Source organism: Rattus norvegicus, chromosome 8, assembly GCF_021556685.1.
Source record: "Rattus norvegicus strain SHRSP/BbbUtx chromosome 8, alternate assembly SHRSP_T2T, whole genome shotgun sequence".
Classification (NCBI taxonomy): domain Eukaryota; kingdom Metazoa; phylum Chordata; class Mammalia; order Rodentia; family Muridae; genus Rattus; species Rattus norvegicus.
In genome coordinates, this window is record NC_141541.1 from 106520233 (window position 1) to 106530614 (window position 10382).

General features: G+C 45.8%; 1 long non-coding RNA gene across 1 annotated transcript; it reads right to left on the reverse strand.

Annotated features, from left to right (window-relative positions):
• Positions 1 to 2731: 2731 nt before the first annotated feature.
• On the reverse strand, positions 2732 to 8984 carry LOC148004308 (uncharacterized). The gene is made up of 2 exons (XR_015628229.1): positions 8597 to 8984; positions 2732 to 3341 (listed from the first exon to the last, which is right to left on the reverse strand). It is a non-coding gene; the product is annotated as an uncharacterized LOC148004308 (long non-coding RNA).
• Between the last annotated feature and the right edge of the window lie 1398 nt (positions 8985 to 10382).

A 10382-nucleotide genomic window follows, 5' to 3' on the forward strand; every position in this document is an offset into this window, starting at 1 on the left:
AATAGAGTGAATTGAAGGAAGGCAGGTTGGAGGAGAAGGTCTTTGTGATCCATTGGGGATGGTGGGGGAGGGTCACGGAAGAAAGGGAGACCACAGCAGCTTTCCAGCTCACAGCTCGGGATGAGACTGAGGGGACTAGATCTCAGAGCAATAGGCCTACTTGTTGCTCTGGGAAGAGCTGCCCTTGGATTAGCAGGAAATGCCTGCTGGAGTTGCGGGCTGGGACAAAGCAACAAGTTGTGGGGAGGGCAGGAAGGAGATGGTCTGTGGCAGCAGTTCTCAACTTGTGGGTCACCACCCCTTTGGTTGTGGAATGACCCTTTCATAGGGATTGCCTAAGACCATCAGAAAACACAGATATTTACATTATGATTCATAGAAGCAAAATTAGTTACAATGTTGCAACAGAAACAGTTTTATGGTTCGGGGTCACCACAATATGAGGAACTGTATTAAAGGATCACAGCATTAGGAAGCACTGGTCTGTGGGATCCACAGGAGCTGTGAGCAAGGTAGAGGGAAGGCGTTCTGTTGCAGCACAAGGAATAAGCTGAACGTGGGTATCAGCTCAAAGGGAACAGAGAGGAGATCTACAGGCAGCCTACCTAAAGGGAAGAATTTTGAATAATATAATATTGTTATTGTTTAAGGAACAAAAATTATGAATCGTCATTAGTGTTCGAGACTTAGGCACATGATAACCCATCTTTCACTCTCCCTGTCCTTAAGACTGTGGCAGACACAGGTTGTCAAAGGCATGACCAAGAGAAGAGACCAGAGGATATTTCAGTCAGATCTCACAGATGCCTAATAACCCTAAGACCAAATGCTCCTGATTGAGGAAGGCCTAAGAGGGAAATGTCCTTCACTGCCCTCCCTCAACCTGAGACCACAAACCCTGGAAAACTGAACTGAGGGAGTAGCGGTGACAGTTCCCCACTCCAGAAGTAGAGATTCTCAGCCCTGAAGAGAATGATGCGGGTGTTTGAAGCAGCTGTGCAAGATAATGCGCTGCACAAAAGCGCCCCCTGGAGGAATAAAGGCGAACCGGAATCCCAGCTCTGCTCCACCCACAATATGTAAGAGGCGCACATCTGTCTTTGCATTCACCCACCTACGCCACAGCGCCTGCCCAGCGGGAGCTTCACTCTCAAACACAAAGAGGCACCCTATGGTTTGGCTGGCTGTGTGTGAACTGTGTTATTAGTGTTCCTTCTCCACTTCCCTGTGGCCTTCTGAGTGTTACTCACCCACTGTGCTTAGGAAGACTAATCCAGCAGGCTGTGCTCTGCAGAGACAGCAGACAGTTAAGGGGGGGAGGGGAGCTGTCCTGATTCCGACTGCTGTTCTCCACTTGTCTGACTAGGCTAACATGCCAAACCCAAGGTCCTTTCAAGAGATGGAGTCCAGCCCGGAGGTTCTATCCTCCCCATTGCCAGACATGCAATTGCCAGACATACTCTCTTTGGTACCAAAGCATGGGTGGGTGGCTCAGCTGTTTCCTCCAGAAGCCCCTGGAATGGCCAGAACAATATATTCAGGAATATCGTACCAAGTCCCCCCACTGAACCCTAGGTCAAAAATTCATCCAGATTGTATTTCCCATCTCAGATTTCAAGCCATAGAGTCAAGTATATCTCAGCTGAGGAAACTGTACAGCAAACACCACATGGCAGTACAAAAATATCTCTCCACAGAGTATGCCTGTCACCCAAAATACCCGAACCTGAACCCAGCCGAGGAGCCCCCTCCCCCATTGTTGATTTCCAGAGAAGAAATCGAAGCTTAAAGTCAGGGGCCCCTTCCTTTCACAAATTAAACTCAAAGAAATCAAAGCTTGCCCTAAAGGCTTGCAGTCCCACAGAGGGGGCCCAGCTCCTCTGAGGAGATATGTCTTGTTGGGACAGCTGTCCTCCTGTCTTCTATGTTCTCTACCCCAAGTGGGTGTGTCTCCTGAAGCAGGAGGAGGTCATATTTATCCTGTCTCAAGGGGATATCATGGCCCTGCTTTGTAAAATCTGAAAATCAGGATGTACAAGAATATCCCAGCCCCAGCCCCAAACCCACCAAATTTAGCACAACAGCAGTGTATTCTCGGAGTCCATGTTTCTACTCCCAACCATGGCATATAGCAGATGCCTGGTGACATCTGGGGCAAGGAGACAGAGAAAACATATGTGAGACACAGAAGGAAAAAACTTCCTATTTCAGGCTCACCAGAATCACCAGTAAAACTGACTGGTATCCACGTAGGTATAATTCCAGGCCCATGCGTCCTTGTTGACCTTCCATTTTAACTGAGCCCAACCTCTATCTATTAAACCGTTCAATTCACCTGTTCTTTCAAGTCTTCTGCAACATGGAGACTCTTTCCTGTTACCAGTGTCCCCTGCCCTTCCACTTGGGAGCAGGACATATCCACGCCACCTATATGGGGATCGTCTTTTTTCATACCTCCACTCTTCCCTTTGACCACCCAAAGTTACAGATGCATCCCTGGCCTGTGCCCTGTTTATGGCCACTCAGCTTCCTGTTCAGGCTTGTCCGTTAGGACAATTCTCTTCCCCCGTTTTTTCTTGCCTTGTCTAGAGGAACTCAGGGAAGTTCCGCTCTGCAGAGCACCACCTCGACACCACAAGCTTCCCTTCAGAACCTCATCCCCATCTCTACTGCTCATCGTGTTGGGGTCCAGGAATAGCCACACAAACCACTCAGACACCAAGCTTAGTCTGTTATTGATGGTTTATTGAACACGTACTCCAACACATTAATCAGGGACACGACCAAGAGTCGGGATCTATAGGCAACTATAGGCAGTCATCGGAACCAGTTTTTACATGGGAAAAACAACAAACAGGTGCATTTGCAACATTTACAACATACAGACTGTCTAGACAAAGCAGCGCTGTCTGACCTTTAAGCTGATAGGCTGTGCCTAGAAGCAAGGAGGCTATGGGATCTCCAAAGTCCCCAAGGCTCTGTGACAAAGTACAAAAGTAAGTTGGTTTTGTCAGAGCAAGGAACAATAGGTCAAGTTAAGGTCATGAGCCACAAAATGAAGGTTGAGGGAATATGGCAGAACTATTGTCAAGTTTTAATATTTAACAATCCCAGATACCACTGCCCCAGCCTCATTTCTTGCCGTAGCGAGGTTGCCTTCTGGCTTCTTGATGCTTCTGTGACTTCTGCCAGGCTCAGCTGTAAGGTCTATCCTACTGTGCTCTGAGACTGGTCCTTTCCTGCCATGTAGGACTAGTGTGGTAGCCTTGGTGTTCTCCTTTATCATCTTCAGCTCAGACCCAGAGGTTTGTGGTCCTAGCCTTCAATTGCCTCTGTCAAGTCTGTTCCCAAACACAAGACAAAGTCAAATTAGAGACTAAACACACCATTATCCACAGGATCCTGCCTGCCTATGTTGCTCTGAGAAGAGCACATCTCCAGAATTCATCTTGACCACAATCATTTACCAACAAATGTCCATGGATGTCCTACTGTATGCTCAGAGCTGTCCCGGATGTTGTGACACCATAGCAAATAAGACAAGTTCCTACCGTCTTGAGGTTCACGTGCAGGAACAGATCCACCCAACACATTAGCCCACGTATCACTCAATCGTGATATCACTGCCATCACTCCACCTTCCCTTCCTGCCAACACTCTCTGACACACTTCAGCACTTGCACCACACGTGGAAAAGTGCACCACAGTTCCCACTCACAGGCTTCATTCCTTGGAGTTTGCCTCAATGTTTGTATTGCTTATTTTTCTGTTGCTGTGAGAAAATAACAATGCCCAAAAGAAGGGAAGGCTTATTTTAGCTCACAGTACCAGAGGCCTAGAGCCTTTAATAATGGTGAGGAAGGCAAAATATAACAGCACGAGCAGAAAGCTTGAAATGATCGTGTTTCTATCCACACACAGGAAGCTGAGCAAGAACAAGAGATGGAACAAGACTATACACCCGCCCCCAGTGACGTACTTCCTGCTTGCCCCAGTGACGTACTTCCTGCTCGCCCCCAGTGACGTACTTCCTGCCCGCCCCAGTGACATACTTCCTGCAGCAAGGCTGTAGCTCCTAAAGGTTTCATCAGTTTCTCAAATCACTTTACCGCTAGCTAGGAGCCAACTGATCCTTTAAATACAAGCCTACAGGGCATCTCCCTTACAAATCACAACACTGCTTGAACTGTTCTCTTTGTTCCAATCAAACATTCCCTCCTCTCTAATCTGTGGAAACTCACTCTGACCTATACACAAAAGCAACCCAGCAGTGAGGCACAGGTCTGCTGTCACTTTTATCACCAGCTCCTTCTACCAAGAGCTTTTAAATCCCCTGTGGGCCATAGTGTGACACTAATGTCATCTGATTTTTTTTTCAGGCAGTTCAATCTGAGAAAATGAAATATTCTTTTTCTAACCAGAATTACCATGTGTCATTGTGTGCTGATGAACTAAAATCTACTATTTCTCTGAGGAAAACTCCATGCTTGGGCTCTTGAACACACCATCGTACAGAGACCTGTATGCAAAGAACACCCAGAATCAGTTTGAGAGCATAAAGGAAAAGGGACTTTTAGGAGGCTGCGAGGCAGATTCAGGATACCAGGCAAGCATCATTTTTGGTCCTAAAATGCTATAACACCAGATGAAGTATCTGAGATAATTGAGTGGTAGGGTCTGGCCAGTATCTCAGTATCTGAGACAGGTGAGCCTATGCCATCAATCAATACCCAAACTTAACAATTTAAAACCCCAAATCCCAGCCTCTACTTCTCAGTTTCTGCCAAGAGTCTGAGGCACCTCACTAACTTTGGCCTGCAACACCAACAGCCACTCTGCCAGAGTTTCTGAACCCACATCAGATAATACCATGGAATAGGCCATCTTCAGTGACAAGAGTCCTCTAAATCTCAGTAACCAGATATGCTGATTTTTTGTTGGTTCTATATTTATGTCAGGGGACATCTGGAGAAAACCATGCCTTGCCCAGATTTTCTTTGTTTGGGACATTGACAGTGGGAAGGCCTAGACCCTTTTGTAGTCACATTGATTTTCAACCATTATCATCACTTTTACTTCTAGGAGAAATATGAATTTCACATAGACTCAAAAGAGTTAATCTTGGCTCTGGTTCCCCCAGTCAGAAACTATGTTATCTAATGGTACAAAACGTCCTTCTCCCAGCCTCAGTCTTCCCATCTGTGAAATGAAAAGATGAGGTCACAAAGAATTTCTAAGGCCATTTATGCCTCCAAACATGTATGTTTCCCAGAAAGGAAAGGTAATTCCTTAGTATTGAGTATGGATTCCTCACAGTCCTCTGGAGAGCAAAACTATTCATACCATTCACAAGATGTGGTTGAAGAAGCAGCCCACTCTAGGTCACAAACAACTGACAACAGATATAGGATTTGAATCCAGGGCCATTGCATTGAAAAGTGTGTGTGTGTGTGTGTGTGTGTGTGTGTGTGTGTGTGTGTGCTTCATTTCATTTGTGATCTGTCACTGTAAGAGAATGGAGTGGAGAGAAACAGATACTACCAGGGAATGAGCCAAGAGTCAGGCACTGTTGAGAAGCCTTAGGGAAAAAGCAATAACTATGCTTTCAGTTTTTGATGGACCAATGGTTGTTGGTAATGGCAATATTTAGCACACACTAAGTGCTGGGCCCTAGACAAGGTACTAGATGCACAGATATTAATTTCCCCTGGGAAGGGAAGAGAACACATATTAATTATGGAAATCGAAACCACTTTACAAATTCCAAGAGGCAAAGATTTATTACAAAAGAAAAAAAACTACTCAGAAGGCCAATAAGAAGGCTGGGAAAGAAGATCCCTGCCCATTTGATGTAGGCTTTCATGGAAGGAGAAGATGGAGAAAATGGCGGCATCTAACAGGTCACCTTGCTGCCACTCTGGAGAGAGTGACCTAATCTTTCCTTTTGCCTTCAAAGTCTCCTGCCCTCGGTTCTAATTTAAAGAACTTGAACTGGAGCTTTGAGCTGGGGTTGCCTCTCTGCAGCCCTTGTTTAAAGAGGGCAAAGATGAGGCCATCCTCTGCCATTGAATAAATCTGGTAAGTGTCAGGAATCACTGTCTCTGTGATTCAGGACAAGCTTCGAAAGTCAGGAAAACAATCAAATCTTGACCCCAACAGCCAACACAGAACTCTAGTTCCAAATGGAGGAGTCAGTACTGTCTCCTTAATGTGGGGTGAGCTGTCTTGAAATGAGCTAGGAGACCTTCAGATGAAGGAAAATTAGAAAGAGGCCACCTTCTACTGAACAGAGGTTTCAGGCTTCAGACCAGACAGGCGGGCTGTGCCAAGGAATCAACCACTGAAGGTCTCTGAAGGCAGACAGGGATAGAACTGGATGAGTGTTATTTTAGAGTCTCCATTGTGGACATTCAACAAAAGATAGAGGAGAAAAAGAGAGACCAGCGAGAAGAACCCATCATCATTCAAGGGCCTGACAATGAGAACTTGGTAGAGCCGTGGTCATGAGAACAAAGATGAAGAGAACAGGTTTGGAATACAGTGCAGAGGTTAAGGATGGGCAATTTGTGGGATATGTGGAGGTGACCTACCATGCTTTCAGCTTGCTGATGAAGCACTTGCTAAAATGGACACTTGAAAGGAGGAATGTGTTTAAGGGTAAAGGATGTGGAAATTGGTGTATTTGACTCCTCCCAAGACTAACGTGCCCATGTATGAAGAGTTGGGATATTGATGATGAGGTGTGCGTTTGTACCCTACTAGAGACAAGGCTTGTGTTCAGGATCAGGAGCTAAATAGAGAGTGTGTCTCCAAGAGGCTCCAGTTTCATTTGTCCTCTGAATGCCTGGTTCCAGAGGAGCCTGACAAAAAATATCTATAGGGAATGCCCAAATCTCACTTGAAGTGAATGTTTCAACTTTGCAGCATCCCCAAGCAAAAATTTCCCTGGAGACTCTCAGAGGCACACTGGAAATTGATGTTTATTTGCCTTTTTTCTAGGTCCCAAGGTTGAGGGAAAAATCACAAAAGCTGGGAGGAATCTCTTCTCTGTTCTTTGAGGGTAGCGAAGTCTCCAGTGATAGAGTTCAGACAAGAATGTGTTTAAACTAAGCAGGTGAAACCAGACTGCAGCTTTGTGCAGCAAGAGCACACTGCAGGGCTGAGATAGAAGCTCACTCACATGCAGTGAGGGGTGATAATCTACCAGGAACAGGTGTGGGGACAAGGTACAATGTCTCACGTGCTTGTGCTTTCTAGGATTTGGACTTTCAGTTTTCCCCAGTCCCAACCTTGGATATCTGGCCACCCAAGGATCCCTTATGGGAACATCTATGTAGATCAATGATATCTTGAGAGGCCCTAAGCAGTTCCTGCAGCTCCAACCAGACTTGCCTACCAAGTACTAGTCCAAGTTCAGTGTAAAGCGTTTACCTGGGTCTAACAGATGCAAGGCCCTGAGTCCTATCCCAAGTACTGTTGAAGAGAGGAAGGGAGGGAGGGAGAGAGGGAGGGAGGGAAAAAGGAAAAAACCCTAAAGATCTTCCTGATTTCATATTTATCATCAGCTGCAGACTCCAACTCTTTTTCTCCAGTTAATTTTCTTCTTGTAAGTTCATACCTACATACTTTCTGAGTTTTCTCTAGTCATTCAACTAGTCTCCAACTGTTTTCTACTTTTGTGTCCTTCCTTCCTTCTCTCCCTCTCTCTCCCTCTCTTTCCCCTTCTTTCTTTCTTTCTTTCTTTCTTTCTTTCTTTCTTTCTTTCTTTCTTTCTTTATTTATTCTTCCCCTCCTTCCTTCCTTCCCTCCTTCCTTCCTTCCCTCCTTCCTTCCATTTGTTCAATGTCTTTGGTGTATAGTCATAGCTTCCAGATATGTGTTTGTGTAAACAACAGTCATGTCATGTCCAGAAGACAGGGATTTGCAGCATTCCTCCTCCTCCTCCTCCTCCTCCTCCTCCTCCTCCTCCTCCTCCTCCTCCTCCTCCTCCTCCTCCTCCTCCTCCTCTTCCTCCTCCTCCTCCTCCTCCTCTTCCTCCTCCTCCTCCTCCTCCTCCTCCTCCTCCTCCTCCTTCTCCTCCTCCTCTGACCTTTCCAGTCTGTTCCATCCCTCTTCCACCATGTTCCCTGGACCTCAGAGGAGCTAACTGAGTTCTGGATTTGTTCTATAATATTTCTTGATTTCTGTCATACTATGGGATGCATGTCATCGCCATGCTTAGGATTTGGGGTTGGAACTGGTTGTTAGTTTGTCTGGGTGGTACTGGGTATTGAACCAAGGACCTCATGCACATGGAGCAAACACTCTACCACTGAGCTATGCCCAAGTCCCAGTTGTATTGCCTGCCCTGCTCTACTGGAACAGAGACTCTTCACAGGATGGAATATTTAGCTGGGTCTGGTTCCTGTGTCTCACATTCAAGTGGTCCATCCTAAGCCCTCTGTGGTAAATGAATGGCCAACAGTCAATCTACAGTGTTTTAGAAGGAACATGACCAATTCTAACTTTTTTTTTAATTCAAATGAGACTAAAGAGACATTTACATTATTTCATATTCAAAACCTACTGTTGACACATTTAATCTTGCTAAACTCACCAAGTGTGGCGGCTTTCTCCTGCCAGCAGGGTTGCATAATCTTCTAGGCACACATTTGAAGCAGGATGCTAACCTTCGTGCATGGCAGCTATGGAGCGGTAATTGCAAGGGGGTGTCTCTGAAGGGCTGGAGGAGACAGGCCATCTGCTACAGCATCAGGGACAGCCAGGGGCGAGGACGCAGGGACTCCTGTAATGGCTCATCTGCCAATTTGCTCTCCCCACACCAGCTGAGTAGGCTCCAGGCTTGGCAGTCAGGAGCTATGGCTTGAATAGAAAGGTCACTAACATAGTGACCATACAATCCTGTGCTAAAATGGTAGGCGCAGACTTTCATACAAGAAGGAAAATAGAAGACCATGGGGCATGAAAATATTCACCGGGCAGGTAGTTGTGTGTTCATCTTTTGTAGCTGGCTAGAACTGGCATAGCTTGTGAGTCGCTCTGTACCCAGAGTCACCTCTGTGTTCTCCCACACATCAACTTCAGCACAACAGTGCCTTCTTCCTCTTGATTGCCTGGTGACTGATTTTTTTTTTTTTTTGCCATTCAATATAGTTTCTGGGTACTGAACTCGGGTCCTCTGGAAGAAAAGCAACTGTTCTGAATCCTGAGCCATCTTTCCAGCCCTAGTTTTAATGAGGGGCAATGATCTGCAGTCTGCTTCCAGATGTCTGATGTAGGACAAGAATTGGGGAGGATCTGATAAGGATATGAGTCCAATGGACAGCCCAGCAGAAGCTTGGCCAGCCTCTGAGGTGTACAGTCCTGCCTGGGTTTTTCTAAAATGTAGTGGTGTCCTTTAGCACCTTCCAGGGATATCAGCTTAATGCTCCAAGACCAGTGCAACCAGAAAAACAATGTACCTGGCCTTAGCAGCTATGGAGGATCTGATACATCAATCCCAGACAAAGGTTCACTTCTCTGCTCCCATCTCCAAGGCTCGAGGTAAGGCTCTGTCCTCTGAGACACATTCAGCCAAGATACAGGTTGACCAGAAGACCAGAAAAGGAAGTAAATGTACCAAATAGCATCATCTCCTTGTTATATAAGGCCCAGAAGTAGAAACCAGGAATGAGAAAACACGTATCAAGTACCCTGCTGGCCATAATTGTTGTCACTGCAAAGAAAACAAAAACAAAACATTAAACATCCCTTGTGCTCAGAGATTGTAGTGTCCTGCCCCACCCTGTGCCTGCTATTGGACCTCTGTCTATTCTCGATTTTTCTCCCCAACGTGATGCAGTGCTTCCCCAGATGTTTGCATCTGCAAAACGAGCCTTTTATCAGGTGTAAAAAGGCAGAACCATCACATGTGCTTTCCTTTTTTTTCCAAGGATGGCATGAGCCAGGAGCTAAGTTTAGAGATCACTTCCACCTCTTCTGACTTCCTTTTCTCTTTTGTGTACATTCAGTAATCCCTTTTCAAATCTTTGGCTTTCCTTCCCTGATTCATGGGTAAGCTACTTCTAATCCATTTGAGGGAAAGAGAATGAATAACAGAATTTCAATATTTGGTGTGGCCAATACCGCTTGATATAGAGCATGTGTGTTCAGGGATTGAGGTTTGCTGATTAAGAGGGTATTCTGATGGGTACATAGATGAACAACCTCCATCCTTAAGGAGAGTGTGAGGCTGATTGTTCACATAATGTGATCTGAAGGGCTTGTAGGAGCCTGACATATGTGATATAGGGCTTTCCTCCTCCTGTGACACCTGGAACAGCACAGTTGGTTTCATTCTTTATTTTTTCTTACCTAGAGAACTTGAAGCCTTTCAGCAAATG